General features: G+C 33.9%; 1 protein-coding gene across 6 annotated transcripts in view; it reads right to left on the bottom strand.

The window, feature by feature from the left end:
• Positions 1-17414, bottom strand: part of LOC135835348 (eye-specific diacylglycerol kinase-like) — a 700104-nt gene that overhangs the window by 300131 nt on the left and 382559 nt on the right. For 3 of the 6 annotated variants that reach the window (XM_065349556.1, XM_065349558.1, XM_065349559.1), the window contains exon 1: positions 13295-13591. The exons of 2 other annotated variants lie outside the window; for them this stretch is intronic. The gene's annotated coding sequence lies outside the window, so the exon portion shown is untranslated. Of the gene's footprint in view, positions 1-13294; positions 13593-17414 lie in introns of those variants that run through there. One more of the 6 variants, XM_065349557.1, reaches the window with a different exon arrangement.

Here is a 17414-nt window from a genome sequence, read left to right as displayed (position 1 = left end):
AGTCACAGTCACAATACTAAATGTAAACCTAGTAGGTACTACACTACATACAGGCACTTGAAAGAATAAACCACACCTCTGTGCCTCGCATCTCAACTCGCCACTCTGCAGCTGCAAGATTTCTTTGTGGTAAAAGAAATCTTAGGTATTAAAATTTACTAAGAGCTCGTAATTTTCAAATTCCATACATCATGAAAAATACAGCACACCACAATTGAAAAATACACAGTATTCCAGCTCCAAATACACATACACTTGTCGCATCCCTTTTATCACCGGCCGGTTGACATTTTTTTAAAAACAATAAAAAATAGTTCTGCATCATTAAATCTTATTATTTTAGCCAAGCGGCAGATCTCGAAACATAAGCGCCCCTTTAAAATACTCATGTTCGAGTATATGACCACTGCATAATATTTAACGTAATAAAATAGGTACCTATACCTATACACACACATGCAAGTAAAACAAGCAAAGTCGTAAAATGATGCCGCCAAAAGGGAACTCTAAAACACATGCTATTTTTAGAATCTGTCACCCTAACCTGTATCCGCCGCTGCTGCTGCAGACAACAGCGAACGAATACGTAGATCTACTAAAAGCAATCTGATGCAACATATAATACCTATTGGTAAGTAGGTATATACCTATCTAAAATACACACAATATTATACCTATCCGTATGTGGATATGTACCTACCTATCTACCCACCACACACATATACATGTACATGCAAATAACATTAACCTACCTAAGTTGGCCAACTAACATGCACAAAAATATAGTATGAAAAGGATACATATTACCCAGATAATATTTTACTCATCTCCTTGATACTTGATCACTTGGCAGGTATCTTGTTCTTCTCCTCGCATCCGAATTCGCGTTCGCGTCATCGTCACCTTGATACCTAATCTCTTGGTAGATAGGTATTTTGTTCTCGGACCTCGGACCTTCAAATTCGCGTCACTGCGGGAATTACCATTTGAGGGGTTACCCGGCTTCGCCTCCACCATGTTAGAAAATACGTTTCTAACTTATGTATCATCGCGATCGCGAAATAACAACACAAACAGGGGCTTAAACGCCTTTATTAAATTGATAAACATCGCGCCACTTGTACACAGAAAACACACACACGAATACGTACATAACATACTGGAGAACTGGTCTCCGTGAACATTATACACAACGCATATACAGATCGTCGGAGAATATAGGCGTGGCCTACTCCAGTGTAGCCACGATCTAACACTACCAATCTTTTGGAACTGAGCCATTTTCTCAAAACAGCAAAGTGGGGGCTGGAGTGAAAAAAAATCATGATTTTCAAAGAAATGTCTCCTCTTGGGGAGCGCAACTCATCCCCTTCAAAGGCACTCGTGGAGCTGAATTTTTTTTTGAGTGACTTTCAACTTAAACTTGAGTTACATCTTCACTAAATTTGGTTGAAATTATCCGAAATTTTCATTTATTTTGCGATCTACCGTAGAAGAAATCGACATCCACATATTCAATAGGACGTACAATTTTCTTTTTTTCAATTTTCAACAAGTAAGTAATTCTTAGTGCTGACGTCACAAATGTTGAATGAAAAAAAAATCGACTAGTAATCAATGGGCTTCCATTTTTTCGTTGAATTTCTAATCAATTTTTTTTTATTCAAAATTGAAAAAAATTGACTGAGGGTTATTTTGGGTGAGAAGGGGACAGGAAGTGAAATATAGTTCATAAAATCTGAACATTTATACCACATTTCAGCATTCTTTTTTCGGCCGCACTAGACCACTCACAGATTTCTAATTAAATGCTCCTATTTTTTTTTTTTTTTTTGAGGGCAATATATTTTCAAGAAAATCTAAAATTCATACCACGTTTTTGAAGATTTGTGGACATAGACGTATGATTACCATAGCAAATGGAAATTTTACACTATTCGAAGTCAAATAAACAAACAAACAAAAAATAAAATTCCAAAACCATGCTATAAATTTTAAATTTTGAGTAAAATATTTCAGGTACTCTCCCCTCCATCCCTCTAAGAAAACCTTTCGAGCACCTTTCAAAAAGATTTCTATTTATTCTTCAATTTTACATTTTGAAAAAATTGTATGAAAATTCATCTTTGTACTAAATACAGGTATTTTTATCCAAATAGGAGAATTTTCGATTGGCATTATTGTGCCAGGCACCTTATTTTTGTCGTAAAAAGCCAAAAAAACTCGTTAAAAAAGACATAGATCATAGATCACAAGTGCTTATTCTACTGGTTGATTGCAAGAATGTTTCTGGCTCCATTTTTTCCCAATTTGTTGATGATACATCGGTGCACATTTTTCTTCCATTCATTGCAGGAGAAAAGGAAAACTTCTCCAAAACAGGAGTGAATGGGCTCAAGAGCCTATTATTCATAAAAGGAGAACAGGCAACTAGTCCACTTTGTGAGGGGAATAGCGTATTGCGGAAAAAATTAAGCGAAGATACATTCCGAAAAATAAATTGGATCTGATAATTCCATCCTCTTTGGGGAGCGTAGCTCATCCCCTTCAAAGGCACTTGTGGAGCTGAAAATTTTTTTGAGTGACTTTCAACTCAAGGCTCATTTATAATGGTAATAGAAATTCACAAAAAAAAAATAAATGAAAAAGTTGAATCTATGGTTTTTAATAGGAGAATTTCTATTACAATTATAAATGGTTCTATTGAAAACCACAGATTCAACTTTTTCATTTATTTTTTTTGTGAATTTCTATTACCATTATAAATGAGCCTTCAAACTAAGTTACGTCTTCTCTAAATTTGGTTAAAAGTATCCGAAATTTTATTTGTTTTGCGATCCACCGTAGAAGATATCAACATCAACATAGTTAAGGATGAGTTAAAATATGTAGATTTATTCGTTAACTTTATTTTTTTCAATTTTAAATAAGTAAGTAATCGTTTACTAGTATCTAAACATTGGCATTAACTTGAAAATTTCACGTTTTTCATTGTTTTTTTTTTCATCTGACTTCAGTGCCGACGTCACAAATATTGAATGAAAAAAGATCATCTACCAGTAATCAATGGACTTTTTTTTTATTTTTGATTCATTTTTTTTTTTTTTTTGGTATGATTTATCATTATCTACGACAAAAGTAAGAGGTCTAAGCCACAAAAAAATAGAAGAAATTTGATGACATTTTGAAACTGATGAAATCCTAAAATCTTGTATAAAACTCGAATCATGTGCCCCACCAGCGATCTAAGGGCATATCGATTATTCTAAATTTTAACCTTCCGAGTACACATACAACTTACTATATCAAACATTCCATCAGTGTTTCTGAATTTTTCGAAAATGAATACATTCAGCGCAAGAAAAATAAAATCTTCTGAGATCACAAATGCTCATTGTACTCGTTGATTGCAAGAATGTTTCTGGCTGCAGTTTTTCTTCAATTTGTTGATGATATATCGATTCACATTTTTCTTTCATTCATTGCAGGAGAAAATAATTAATTATGTATTATAGATTACACTGATCGTACAGTGAGTAAGGAAAACTTCTCCAAAACAGGAGTGAATGGGCTCAAGAGCCTATTATTCAAAAAAGGAGAACAGGCAACTGGTTCACTCTGTAAGGGCGGGAGTTGCTAATTGCGAAAAAAATAAGCGAAGATACATTCCAAAAAATAAATTGGATCCGATCCAATCTGAACTTTATAACAGAGTATCACAGCTCGTGATGAATTAAAAGTGATCGGAATCATGAATTCACCGTAAATTCAAAAGTAAAACTGAAATGAAAATTGAAAATGAAATTCGACGAGGAAAATCCCATCTCAATTCAACGAACCAAAATTGATTTTTCCACTTCAAAATTAAAATCTTCCAACAAACACCGAGCTTCAAACCAAAGAGAAACAGGCCAAAATTACGAGTTGAAAAATTTCAAATCTTAGATCTTTTCGTTATAATTTTATTGCTGACTCGATCAAATTCCGAAAAAAATTCGAATTCTGTCCCATAAAAACTATAGATACGCTACAGAAATACACGTAAATGTTTTCTTATCTTGCTGTCAGATGTGTATAGGGTGTTTAATAAATCGTTTAAACCGACAATCTGATAAGGAATCAGTTGAAGGGTTAAATTTACATTCGGAAAATATAAAATATATTTTGAAATTAAAAATCTGAAAACTGGCTAAAAAACTTTACGATTTTGGGCTTCTCTGTCAGATTTCAAAAAATCGACTTTAATAATTGATAATATTATTTTTTAAAAAGAGGTTGAAAAGAAATAAAACTTGCTAGAAAAACAATGCAGTAGGAGAATATTTTAATAAAGATATGAAAAATCACGAGCGTCACACAATTCTCGGTAAGTTTACTTTTTATTCAATCAAAATTTTTTAAGAAGTGCACTTCTTTATTTCCTCTACTTTTTCAATTTATGTCATCATCAATGTAAGCAAATAATAAATTGTGCTTTTTGTAAATTTTTCTAATGGAAAGAAATTATAATTTCCTCTAAAATCACTATCACATTAGAAAATGTCTGCAAGTTCATTGATACTGTACCGAAGTAGGTATCATCATTCAACTTATAGGTAAGTGTTCAATATTTGAATATTTCATTTTCAATTTCTAGATACCTGCTTTCACCAATGCCCACTCCCACTTACTTTCTTCTTACCCAAGTCTAAATTAAAATTCCACCTTTTTCCAGTAATTTTCTCTCCACTAGGCAAATTTTCATTCACCTAGCTCCCCCGAGACGAAATTTCTCACCACATCGAGCTTATTTTCCAGCCGAGCAGGATATATCATCGAAAAATTAATCCGCGTATTTCATCAAAACGACATAACCTCGTTCCATTACGAGGGCGATAAATCAATACAATATATCATCCCTTTCGAGCCCCCAGTCCGTGTGAAATTAACGTAACACACGCTAATGTTCGAAATCAAGCTCGACGAGCTTTCGTTCGTCTCGAATATTCCGTCATTTATGACAGCTTCGCGAATAACGCTTTTAAAAAATAATTTTTTTCCATCGCCTCCGCGATACTGTTCGATTCTTTATGACTATATACTTTGTGCCAATGACGTAGGCGTTGGCTAGAGTGTGAGTATTTTTTTTTATTCAATTCATTGATTGAGAATTACCATTCGACTGGTTCGAAAATATGCTAAAATTTATGAGTTTTTTTTTCCTTCTTTCATATTATTGCCTCTCTTTCGTCGTTCTAGTTCTTCGCGATATATATGTGTCCTATCTGCTCGTATCATCGCGTATACATATAAGTGTAATATGTTATGTACATGTTAAAGCATATGTACACATATATTTATAAATGATTAAATGCTTAAAAGTTTTCTCATTATTTATGTAAATATGATATGTAATAGTACATTACATTACTAGATTAATAATGTGGGTGATTATGAACGAGTGCAAAGTTACTGCGCGAGTCGAAGACGAGCGCTGTAACTTTGCACGAGTTCATAATCACACACTTTATTAATCGCGTAATGTAAGGTGCTTTACATAATAAACACTCGTAACCTCACCATTTTACACTTCTGTTGTTTAGATGCAAAAAATGTGCGTCTATGAGTGACCAAACTTCACCGGTTAAATTTGTTAAATTATGTCCAAACGTAACACGTACGTAATGGCGAGTTTCGCGGCGTTGCCACATAACACCACGTACATAATACGGCTATTACGTACGTGTTTCACCCGGCATTAGGTCGCTCATAATGACGTACATTTTGCATCTAGCGACAGAGGTGTAATGATGAGATTACGAGTGTGTATTACGTAAAAGATTATAGCGTTGGAGTAACCAAACACGTAGAACCGAGCCATGCTCGCCAACGTTACCGCAAGAGACGCCGATAACCCGCCAAAAATTCAAATTATGCTCCATGAATATTTTATTTGCAAAAAAAGCAAAAAAAAAAAAAGGCGAAATGTAAACTTTATTCTCGGTAATAAAAATCCACAAAACGAGGTAAATTGAAACAGAAAAGAATAAAAAAAAAAAAACTCAGCCTCGAATAAATATTTCACCCCAAAAAAAAAAAAAAAAGTAAGAGAGCGAAAGAAAACGAAAAATCCACAACAGTGTGTACCCAAAAAAACACACTATACGATTTATCGCAATCGCTTCGAGTTCAAGTTTTTTCCAAACGTCGTAATTCTTACGGGAGAGCAAAAGCAGAGAGAGAAAAAAAACTTCGCCTGAGCAAAGTTTAAACGTACCTTAATTCTTTCTTTGTTGAATACCTCAAACCGCAGCTGAGTTAAGTTCAATGGTACAAAAATAGAAGAAAATATGGTACGAAGCTGGTTACAAATCAAAAAATACCAAGTTCGCTGTTCTCGCGACTCGCTTACTTAATCCTTTTTTTTTTTGCTGTTTCTCTCTTTCAGGTGGTATTTTGATCGAAATGAATTTTCTGTGATATTAAATTTTATTTTTGTAGCTCTTTTGTGCTGGTAATTTTTTTGCTTACGTAAAAGAAAGCAATTAATTTTAATGTAAATTGATTTACCATAGAGAAATGTCATCAGACTATTTTTGTGTGTATTTGATATTCGTACAGATGAAAAATCATTATTATGACAAAATTCGTTCATTTTTTCCAACGTTCTTCGTTTCATGCGAATTATCATATTTCTTCAAAAAGAAGGGTATTTTTCAACAACTGCATCTCGTAGCTTAATATAGAGTGAAAAATAGAAATATGAAAAAACTCACTCAGTTGGTGAAGTACGACCATAATTTTAATACCGTGATTAAAATTTGTTTGTAATTAGTCTTCATTTTTTTTTTTTGCCGAGGAGAATTCGTCCCTTCAGCTTAGAATGATAGACATCACGTTCGAGCAACTCATTTCGTAGTAGTATCCAATTAAACCTAAATCTCGAGAGTTGACGTTTATCCACCCACCAGATACTTTGCAAATCAAATATTTTGTAACGAAAGTTTTTTTTCAGCACAGCTTGCTTCGCATTGAATCGCTAATTTCAACGAAATGTGCTTCAAGAAGGGGGAAAAGTACTGAAATAAAAATTTGCTCAAATTGGCAATTCAAAATGCAACAGAAAAGATAGACGTCGCCACGTATCGTAACAAAAATAAAGCAATATAGGTAAAGATTTATCTAGGTTCATTTTTTTAAAAAAAGTATCAAAATTACGATTCATACAGCTCACCTTCACTTGAGAGTAAATAAATAATTATAAAACATATTTTTATGAAAGCATGTGCCTTTTACAATTTGAAAATTAGGTAAGTAATCGATAATCTTTCTATCAGATTGACAATCAAAGATGAAAAAAATATTTTCGTAATGAAAAATGTTACACACGCAATAATTTGCTCACTTCCATCACTGAAGGAATGAGTAAGATTTTAATTCATATTCCTTTCACAATAATGAAAATTGGGCAGAGCTGTCGAGAGGGTATAAAGCCTGCGTTTTATGAAATGCTCGGCAAAATGAAGAGCCTATGATGAAAGAAACCCCTATTTTTTCACTTCTCAAAACACAATGCAGTGAAAATCTGAGAATAAAAATGATCATAAAATCGTTATTATTGCATAAAATTTATCAGGGATAGAAAGCTAGCCGAAAGCTGTATGAATAAAAAGCTAGAAGCTAGCCAAAAGCTATGATTTTTCAGCTTTCTCAGAGATTTTTTATTTTTTGCATATTATTCATCGAGTTTAATTTTGGTTTGAGTTATTTTTCAATTTTTACTTTTTAAGTTATCTTTTTTTCAGTTTTTTCACTTTTTTTGTTGTGGTTGTAAGCTCCCTCTCGATTCACTTCATTAAAAAAAAAAAAAAAAAATGAAAATATGGAAGCCAAGCTGAAAGCTAAAAGCCGAAAGCCAAGGATTTTCGGAAGCTAGCTAGCCGTTGGAAAACTTCACGAATTTGAAAAGTCTAAAGCTATAATGCTCAAGTTTCATACCTATATTTTTTTGAAGCTAAAATCTAAAGCCAAAAGTTTTATCTTTCGGCTTTTCATCCCTAAAATTTATACCAATCGGTAGTCAATTTCAATATCTTTAAATCTTGCTCAACAAAAATTTCACATAAACCCCTTTATATGGCCAAAAAAAAGGAAAACATTGTTGATCGACTTTCCAGGAATGGAAAGCCAATAAAAGATAAAACTTTAGCTTCAGCTTTCAGCTTTTCAAATTCGTATTTTTCTCACAGCTAGCTTCCAGCTTGCAAAAATTCTTGGTTTTTGGCTTTAGTTTTCAGCTTTCGGATTTACAATTTTTTTTTTCAAATGAGGTAAATTCAAAGGAGATTTACAACTTTAAAAAAACGAAAAAAAATGAAAACTTGAAAAGTAAAAATTGAAAAATAACTCAAACCAAAACTATAAATGTAAAAAATTAACACCATACTTGCTTCATTTGTTTGTTATGCCTGCGAGAAATAAATTTGAGTCACACCAGACAAATCAGCATAACAATCGAAATGGAGCCCACAAATGGCCCGGATGAATGTAAGTCGCTGCATGTAATGTACTATTATTTGTAAATTAAAAATATTTCAAATTATTTGGCAGTACATAGGTAATGCGTCTAGAATGGCAGAATTCTCTCAATTTACCAATCACAGGCATCACAGCAGCTGCTCATCATTTTAACAAAATACTAACGCCAAAGATTGTTGGATCGATTTACAGGTGCAATGGATTTTGCATATCCCAGCAGTGATAATCAGCTACTTCAAGTAAGAATTTGAAGAGTAAGTAAGTATTATTAGAGGAATCGAGAACTTGATGGATATTTGGATTCAAAAAAACAAGTATCCTGCTTCAAATTTTGCTTTAAAATGGTAATAGTGCTTACATTTTCATTATAAACTGTTCTGGTTCATTAATTTTGATTGAATAAGTATATAAAAATCAACCCACCGGGGGGGGGCTGTTAAACTAGAAATGTTTTCGTGTAGAGAAGCGCAGCTTTCAAAGTTCAGACAGATCGTTGGCAAATTTAGTTGACGTAATTACCTCATTTTCAAAGTAAGTAAGTAAATTTATTTATTTATTTTATGTAGTAGGTACCTAATCATTTTATATAAATAAGTACTTCAGCTGATAACTTTGTTCTGTTTTATTTTTCAAAATCAATTTCCAGTCCAGTTCTGTTACCAACGTGTTCTAAAATATGGTTGTCTGTTGCTCGTGTTGTTAAAAGTAGGTATTCGGGCTGGGTAGCGCTAGTGTCGCTGTTTGGACTCAGAATCTGATGAGGACGAAAACATGATATTAATTGATACTTGACATACATAAAGTTCAAAGTTTTTCAAAATGATTTGTATTGAAGAAACTTTTGTGTGGATCGATGTGTTCAGACGGAGAAAAACGATTAACAAACACACTCAAATTCAACTGAACTCGTATATCAAAACATTCTCTATCACTTTTTTTCGTCCTGATAAAAATCAAAGTCCATTGGTGCAACACAAGCGATCCCAGCAGATGCCCAGCCCGAATCCCTACCTCGGTGCCTTTTACATTCTCCTACCTGTTTGTTATCTCTTAATACTTTCATGTTGACAGGTGTGATTTATTTTCAAAACTTCAAAACCAGGCCAGTCTCAGCTTAGCTGAGCTAGTTCATCTGATAAGGGTTTATTCAAGACAACTGATACTGAGTACAGACCAGATATCATACTCTTCAGCTTTAAAAAACGACACCTTCCCAACTGCTGACCAAGCGATTATTTTCCCATTCATTGATGGAATCCCAATCCAGTACTATGCCAGAAAAATGATCAGAGTAATAGGTAATAGCATTCTTCACTGTGCAAAGATATCAAACAATTGTGTACGTATGCATGTTAGAAGTAAAGAAATTGCAGAAAATTTTCTCTCAAATGGTGGTGAAATTGAAATTAATCGTAAGCCCATCAAGCCAGATGGTATATAGGCAAGAAAGAAATGACAAAAAAATTATCATATCTAATAATTTCACATGGAATCACTCCTTCCAAAAAAATGAAGTTTTTGAGACTGTCACAAGAGGAGGATCTTACAGATATCTTATCAGAACGCCGATTTATGCACATTCTTGCTGAAGATGCAATCAAATTACCTTCCTCCGAGCTCATTAAACATAATGAAGATGAATACAGGGTATTCTACAATGATGCTGTAGTCAAATGTTTCATCTGTCACCAATCTTGACATACCTCACAATCATGCGAAATTAGCAAGGAACCTCCTGCCAAGGATATTGAAATCACCCACCGGCAACCAACTAATTGAGTCAAAAATCAACGTGTAACTATTACTGAGGTGAAAGAAGTTGTAGATCCAACCAATTCAAATCATCTTCAAAATTAACTTCCTGCAAAGCTCAATGAGAACAAAGAAGAAACTCCTATGGAAACAAATCAGCCATCTACAAGCCATTTCTTCAAAAAAACATCATTCAAATTCTAAAATTTTAAAAGCCAAAAAATGAACTTCTCGTCCTCACGTAGAAAAAAAACATCGTTATTATGCCTCTCTAAATACAAATTTTCAAAAACTTTTCCTCGAAAAAAGACTCCTTGCAATTTGTAAGTATATTCTTAAAAATCTCGTTTTTATGCCTTTTGTTTTAAAATAAACAAATTTCATTTTTCGAGTCATTCTGAAGTCTCTAGTGTGATTTTCGGTTTCTGCAGAATTTTTAAATTTCTACAGAAGGCTTGGCACCAAATTCTGATTTCTTGAATTTTTTCCTAATCTTTTTTTTTTGAAATCGACCGAAATGACTACGCGAATTTGGTAATCAAGTTGAGAGTAAGTAGCAAGTCGATTTTTAGCCACCTCAAAATCAATTTCCGCAGTTTCTGAAGTTATTCAAAAAATCTGAAGAAATTGAAAATCGCACTGGAGGCTCCAGAATGGTCGGGAATGGTGAAATTCGCTTCCAGAGAGCTGATATTAGATTTGGGATTTATTCTCACCATTTTTTCTGAATAAGCACGTATTTTTTCAACGTAACACTTTACTTTGGAAATGGACAATTTTAAATTGTCAAAAATTCCCTCAAAATCAATTTGGGCAGCTTTAATTTTGGTAAAGGAGATTTCAGACCTTGATATTTCCAAAAATTGCGACTCTGTTCCAATCAGGAGAGACACCTTGAGAAGTTTCCATGTCAACGTGGAAAAATTCCAAATACTTACAATCTAATCGTATTTTACGAAAATAATGAGTAATGACCATCCAAATGAATCAGCACAATTTTTAAGAGTTATTAGATCATGATTACGAAAAAATGATATGTACTTATTGGAATTTTACATCGTTCTTCATTTGAAATTAAAATGATCTCACGAAATTTCTATCAAAAAAATCGAGCATATTTTCTCAAGTTAATATATGCACGAGTTGGTTCGACGAAATACACTAATATGAAAAATACGAAAAAAAAAATAAATAAATAAACTTATAATCGTATCCTCGAACATCAAATTCATTTCCAAAACACCATAAATCTGTACCTGAGGAAAAAACTCCTCACCATGGCGAGAATAAATACACGAAAAAAATGACTTATCAGCCGAAACAAAAAAAAACCTTAATACACTCCGAGATCATCTCAACGATACAGATTTCAATATTGTTTTGAAAACCGGGTATATTCGAGCAGAAACTTAGCCGATTTTGGCATATCTTATATTCGACATGAAACAAAGCTCAAGGGGTTTCTTCCCCATACCTGTCTCATTGCGAAAATACGATACCTATACACGTCAACGCACTGACGCAGAGAAGCAAAAGTTCAAAGACTCGTGCTCAGAATACACCTTCGAGGAAATCATCTGGAGTACTTTTACTCCTCTGACTCGATTGACGTCCGGATAACTCACATCTCATCGTATATACGAGAGAGACTAGATACTCATCTTTAGTGATAGCTACGTTGAGAAAAAAAAATGAAAATAAAAAATAACGTCGTTTTCGCTTTTGCCTTTTGCAAAGGTTGACGGTGAAATTTTGATACGACTGAAGGCCGGATTATAAACATGACAATTGCCACCGTTATGTTAGTTCGCTTCTTGAAAATGGTACGTGTGTGTTTGTTTATATGTCTGCGAATTCAGTCACGACGATGAGGCTGCGAGTTGACATTTAACGTGATTGTTTCAGACATACAAAGACGAGTCTTGCCCTAACGACGTTGGTGTTGTTGTCGCCGTCGTCGTCTCAAGAGGAGGCAGGAAAAACCCACATTTTGACGATAGGAAAAGCTTTTTAAAGATATTTTTTTCTCTTTCTCTTTGCTTCGCCTCGAAGACGATAAAAATAAAAAATCCTTTAGAGCAAAACGAATTTTTTCTCTATCTCGGTGATTCTGTTCTTAACACGTGGTATCTTAGTTGTATAAGAGGGATTTAGTGTTAGATCAAAGATAGGTATATACCAAGGTATATAAGCTCGTATATGGTTTCCGAAAACACCACCACCATACGTACGAACTAAGAGAAATGTAAATTGCCGAGACGAAGCAATTTAAAGATCCATACCGCGAATCTGGCGCACATAAATCGCAGCTTTCCCACTAAACTCGTGGGAACGTAAATTTATGAATACTTTAACAAACGCTATCTCGCCTACAAATACCACTTTTCATTAACGTTTCGGACCCGATTCGCCTTCTCCCCGGATCGTCTCGGCTCTTTAATTCGCGTGTATTAAAAGGTCGCTCTTGGTAGCTTGTTCGGGACGAGATTGTAAAATTACACGACGAGAATATCGTACACAAGAAACCACGCCGTTAAATCGGCCTCTCTCGACCTAGGACCTTTTGCGGCACACCGACCTTATGTAGTAGTCTCGACTCTCGACCACAGTACAAAATGCGAAAATTCCCCTTTACTTCGACAAGTTAGCCATTTAATTTCCTACAAATCCGACTCGTGTTCGGATATTTTTACACTGGTCGGAGGTGGTTAAAAATTCACTTTCACGTTAACTCGCCTTTTTCACGTATCAATTCACGAGAAATGTCCCAAAAATGTATGGGAAAAAATCAATTCAAATATTCGAGTAGGTATATTGATATAAATATGAAAATTTTCCAAAATGGAAAATTTTTCAATTTTTTTCCTCAAAATAGGAAAAAAATCTCAAAATGAGATTTCTAGCTGAAAAAATTTGATTAAAATGTACCTTAAAAAATTCCCTAAAACCACGAAAACAAACCTTGTTGCGTTGTACACTCTTTCAAAAATATGAAAAAATGCTCGAAAAATTAAAAATTCACTACCTGTCATTGATAAAAAATTTCCAGCTATGAACTCGATCAAATCGTTACATCGATCGAAGACTACTCCATCATGATCATCACGTACCAAAAAACATCACCAAACTAATCGTAAAAATTCTCTTAAAAATTACAACTTTTCACTCCGAAAGAGAAAAAAAAAAGAACCGAAAAAACGAACCTTTTTTTCGCGTACGTATTCGTGATTTTACGACGAAAACATGGTTCGCGACGATAAAACCGTTCGAAGAATCGGTCTCGACGATTCACAGGTTGTAACTGAAGGTAAGACGAACTGTTTTAGCGAAATATATCCACATCGTCGATGTACGAGTACGTAAAAGCTGACGAATAGACCGACGCACCTCTCCTACCCGCTGATCTATTCCGAGTAACGCATGCGCTTCGGGATCGAGATGGTGAAAAAAAACACCTCGTAACACAAACACAAGTTTCTTTTCAAAATATTTTTCATTGTACTTGGTGTATTTTTTTATTTATTTTTCACAAAAACCACCACACCGTAGACCGACTGAGACCGACCGACCAACGTTTCCTTAAATAATAGTGTACTGCTTGGAGGGATGACGACGGTATCGCCATCGGGCAAAGGGGAGCGTCGGTGAGGGGGCACTGGCAGCGTACAGCCAAACATCGAGATTCGAGAATAAAGGGGCAGGCAACCTGAACCGAGGCTATGAATTGAAAACGTTATTTTTATTCTTTTGTTGGTTGCGATTTCGTTTTTCTTTTTTCTTTTTTTTTTTGGTAAAAATAAAATAAAAATTTTAAATCCGTCTGCGTAACTAACGACTTTTTAAACGTGCGCCTTGTTTTTTCTGCCTTTCTTTCGGTCGTGTTTTCTCGTCGTCGTCTTAATACGTAACGAGCATCGTGTCCCCGCATCCTGTACCCTTTGTTTCTGTGTACTCTTTTTACTGAAAAGCCTTGTTGTCTCTCGTTAAAGATATCCACGTAATGTAAGATAAACGTAAAATATTACGTCAACTGTAGCGTTCATTCTTTTACGAGGGGTTTTTTTGTTTCTTTTTCGTCTCGTATTTTAATGCGAATTTATCATCTCGCCATCGTCACCAAATTTGGAATTCTCATTGAAGATAAATAGCTGCAGGAAGGGGGTGAGTTATATATTTTGGCTGTACGATCGTAGATAAGTACTTACACGAGAGAAGAGGCAATTTATGACATCAATGGTCTTCAATAGACGAATTCCTTTGGAAGGAAAATTTTTGAAAATTTTCCAATGGGAGAATTTTTTTCTGAAGAGAGAAACTTGAAATCAAGAATAGGTATGTTCAAAGGTGGCCATAAAAAACATGTTCAAATTTCAATGAACACCACAACACATTGAAGACAATAATTCAAGTTGATTTTTTAAAATCCAATGCTAAAAAACGCTAAAATTAATACAACTGGATGCGAAATTTTTCCACAATTAACATTAACAAATATGACTCACGTACAACTTCATATACGTAGACTGTTTGGTAGGCTACAACTCTCAGAGAGAAAAATCGTACTCACCTGAAACAAAAAACATCAAAATGGCGAATTAGTTGATTTCAAAATTATATATGAGCATTCGAACCTCGTCACTTGAGGTTTTCTTCTTCATTTTTAGTGTGCGTACAAGGCACATCATTAACTAAAAAACAAAAAGACAAGTACAGCAGTGATTTCGGAGATAAGTAGAGGTAGAGTTATGAAAACGAACGTTAATGGGTGCTGGAAGTTATGTCCGGATTGACCATGTTTTTTTGGTCCCATTGCCTGTGTCAATTGTGTAACAACAGGTGGTCCACTGCTCGCAGTTCACTCTGATATGTATCATTTATGTGTAAATCATCTAGAATTTTCGACTATCAACTGTTTACACTTTTTGTAAATCATTTGCGCTTTTCAAAAGCAGGGGTTCCCAAACTAACTTGTTGGTACACGTTTTCCGAATGCTGAAGCAGCTGTTCCTTCTGCAGAATTAAGTAAATAGCAAACACACCGAAGCAAAAAAATGAATCCTTAAAGATAAAAAATTTACTAGATAACCCGTTTTTCGCGCATACTGCGCTCCTCTTCTCGATGTAAATTGTTCATTTTGAAAATTTTGAAAGTATCTTTTTTCGCCTATAATTCCCAAAAAGTCTTGCTTTTTGTTAACATTGTTATTGTTGCTTTTTGCCGGAAATTGTGAAAGGTTATATGGCTGTTTTAATAATTGACAGAAAAAAAATTGTTTCAAAGCAAAAATTCCAATAATTCTTACTTTTTCATCAAAAATAACCCAAAGCGTAAATTGTTCTCTAAAATATCCTAAAAACCATCACTCTGTCATCGCTTTATCATTTATTAAAATAATGTCCTACTTTTCTACAAAAATTGAGAAAAAGTATCATCTTTCTTATAACAATTGCCTGAAAAGTCATGGTTTCATTTTTCAAAAAGTTGGCAAAAATTTCAAATGTTTTAGGCAAAATTGCGAATCAGGCTACCTACTTATCACTTTTTTAGCAGAAGTTGCTGAAAAATTCCAAAAAGACTCGTTTTTTTCCTACAGTTGAAATAAAACTAACACATCGGATTGGATCTAATACCGTATGACTGAAAATTTCAAACTTTCACTTAACTTTGACCGGGAACTTTTTTAAGCTTTCTTCAAAACTGCGAATGTGTCAAAATGTATTTTATGGCAAGCTTTTTCTAAGTAGACTATGAGTAACTCTAAATATTCAACCCCTCAGTTGAAAAATCTAAACTCCTACATACAACAGTAGAGATTTTCCCAAATAGTCTGAAACTTGCATAAGTTGATGAAAAAGTGAGATGCTAGATAGGTATAACCACTCCAGAACTCAAAAAAATGAAACCATGGTTAGAGGATTAATTTTGATACCCAACGTGCTAAAAATAGCACTTTTTCATGTGTACATCAACACTGTTGTTTTTCTGTTTTGAGTTTTTTAAAAACTTTTTAAAGCTCCCTTCAGAAACTTTTCAACTTTTGATAAAAACCATCACAACTACAGTTTAAAAGCTATTTTCAAATTAAAATATCATTGAGTATAAGAGAATACTGATTGTATGAAGCTTTTTCATGTTTTTTACGCTTTAGGATTTCATTTAAGCTTTCTTCAAAACTGCGAATGTGTCAAAATGTATTTTATGGCAAGCTTTTTCTAAGTAGACTATGAGTACTCTAAATATTGGTTCGGTACTGGAGAATACTAATTTTTTATGTCATATCTGAAGCGCTCTAAAAAATTTTCAGCTTTAAGCTTTCTTCAAAATTTCACGAATATGGTCAAAAAGTATTTTTTGGCAAGCTCGATATAGGTGGACTATACATACTTTAAAATATTCATTGGGCACTGGAGTATTCTAATTTTTACATCATATCTGAAGCTTTTTGAACTTTTTTCAGCTTTAAGCTTCCTTCAAAATTTTGCGAATATGGTCAAAAAGTATTTTTTGGGGAGCTCTTTTTAAGGATACTATACATACTTAAAATATTCATTGGACACTGGAGAATTTTAATTGTTCTTATGAAGTTTGACGCTTTTTGAACTTTTTAAAGCTTTAAGCTCCTCCATGACTCACCCCACAACCTCACCAAAAAAATGACTCCAAATTAGAACTCTACGACCTCGAAAACATATCAATCGACATATTACACAATAATATAAGGAAAATTTGACATTTGAGCTTTTTTAAGCTTTAAGCTTTTTTCAAAACTTTACGAATATGGCCAAAAAGTATTTTTTGGCAAGCACTTTCTAGGTAGACCTCTTACGTAATTTAAAATGTTTATGGGGTATTGAAGAATTCTAATTGTTTATGTCATGTACGAAGCTTTTTCAACTTTTTCGAGCTTTAAGCTTTTTATAAAACTTAAGAAATGTGGTCAAAAAGTATTTTTTGGCAAGCTCTTTCTAGATGGACCATACGTACTTTCGCGTATACATGGTCACGCTTGTTTATACAGTATCAATTTTTAAGCTTTTTGAAGCTTTTGAAAGCTTTTTTCAAAACTTTTTGAACTTTTGACCAAAACCTGCACATCTACGGGTCAAAAGCTTTTTTTTGAGACATCGTCGAACAAAATCGGTTC

The sequence above is a fragment of the Planococcus citri genome, chromosome 2 (assembly GCF_950023065.1).
Source record: "Planococcus citri chromosome 2, ihPlaCitr1.1, whole genome shotgun sequence".
NCBI classification, from domain to species: domain Eukaryota; kingdom Metazoa; phylum Arthropoda; class Insecta; order Hemiptera; family Pseudococcidae; genus Planococcus; species Planococcus citri.
This window is presented reverse-complemented; position numbering and strand designations above follow the sequence as displayed.